The sequence below is a fragment of the Myotis davidii genome, unplaced genomic scaffold (assembly GCF_000327345.1).
Source record: "Myotis davidii unplaced genomic scaffold, ASM32734v1 scaffold729, whole genome shotgun sequence".
Taxonomy (NCBI): Eukaryota; Metazoa; Chordata; class Mammalia; order Chiroptera; family Vespertilionidae; genus Myotis; species Myotis davidii.
Window position 1 is genome coordinate 106,913 of NW_006299713.1, and position 1,604 is coordinate 108,516.

Below are 1,604 nucleotides of genomic sequence, written 5' to 3' on the forward strand. Positions count from 1 at the left end.
GAGGCTCCATCCTGGTCATGTAAGTCTGTGGGGCCTTGTCAGAGCCTGGGCAAGCGGGTCTTGTTTTTCAGTTTTGCCCCTTGCTAGCATCCAGAGCTTTCTTATAGGTCTTGAGACAGTATTTCAAAATAGGATAGAGCAGTGGTTAGGCCCCCTATGTCAGTTCCGTCCTCTGCTGTGATGCCCAGGGTTATGAGAAGGATTATCTAAACTGCCCTTTTGTGTCAGATATGGTGGGTTACGGGGACAGGTAAAGACTGATTATTGGGATCTACGTCTACATTCGGTGAGCAATACATGAGAGAAAGGCAGATTCTGACGGGTCTAATCTGGTGGCTGTAATAGGGGACTCCAGCTCATGTGATGGAGGTGTTCCAGTCTGGGATCCCCAAAGCAGATCCAGAGGGTGGTCTTGCTGGACTGGCTGAAGTCTGACATGGAGGGGCCAGACTGCAGTCTGATTTCGAGTGGCCTTCCCTTCTGCACCATGGGTAAGGTCCAGGCCAGGGTCTCGGGTTTGAGCAGGACTTGGTCCAGTGTCCTTCCTTGAATTTGGGCTGTAAATTATTTGATGGGTGGATTTCCATTAGGAGAACCCAGTCCCCTGGCTGTAGAGGAGTAGGGGGGATGTCTCCCATAGAAGGTGGAGGCAGGACTTGGTCAGCATGTTCTCTCAGTAATAATTGGATAAGATTTAAAATGGGGACATAGTCTCTGGGGAGGGGTCTCTGTGGAAGGGATGTTTCCTAATAAGGTGGGTCTTCCATACATGAGTTTAGAGGGACTAAGAAGCGATGTTTAGCCCCTGACTCACCCTTGGTTGGAGGACTGGCACTTCATTTCGGGTTTGTGAGAGTGGTGGCTAGGAGCTAAAAGGCCTTCATGTGGGCCTCAGCCTTGGCCTGATCTCACCTTTGTTAATGGGGACATAGTCTCTGGGGGGGTCTCTGTGGAAGGGATGTTTCCTAATAAGGTGGGTCTTCCATACATGAGTTCAGAGGGACTAAGACAGGAGGGTGCATGGGGGAGTTAGGAGAGTAGTTTAAGGTTCTTTAGTTTCAAGAGTTAATTTGATTAGGTGGGACTTAATGAAGGAATTTGCCTTTTTTAAAAAATTAAATCTATCATGTGGGCCTCAGCCTTGGCCTGATCTCACCTTTGTTTTTGGATATTGGTCGCCTCATCTCTATTATTAAAGACCTTAAAGGCCAGGTTAAGAAGGTCTTTTTGAGAGGTTTGTGGACCTGTGTCTACTTTTTGAAGTTTATGGTGTATGTTGGGAGATGATTGAAATATAAAATGGGTGTTCAGAAGAGGGGCTCCCTCTGGCAAGGTGGGTTCTAAGGTAATAAATTTGTGTAAGGCCTCTGTGAAGCAGGAGGAGGAGAGCTGGGTTTTTGTCCGGGCCTTGAGTGATTTCATTAAGTTTGTCATAATCAATGGCCTCATCCATAGGTGTACGATTTTTGTCCAGTCTCTTCACGCACTCCCCTCACCCTTTTCCCCCCAGAGAATAGTCAGCGCACTTCCTTTCTATGCCCCTGATTCTATTATCTTCACCAGTTCATTCTGTTCATCAGATTATTTATTCACTTGATTTTTAG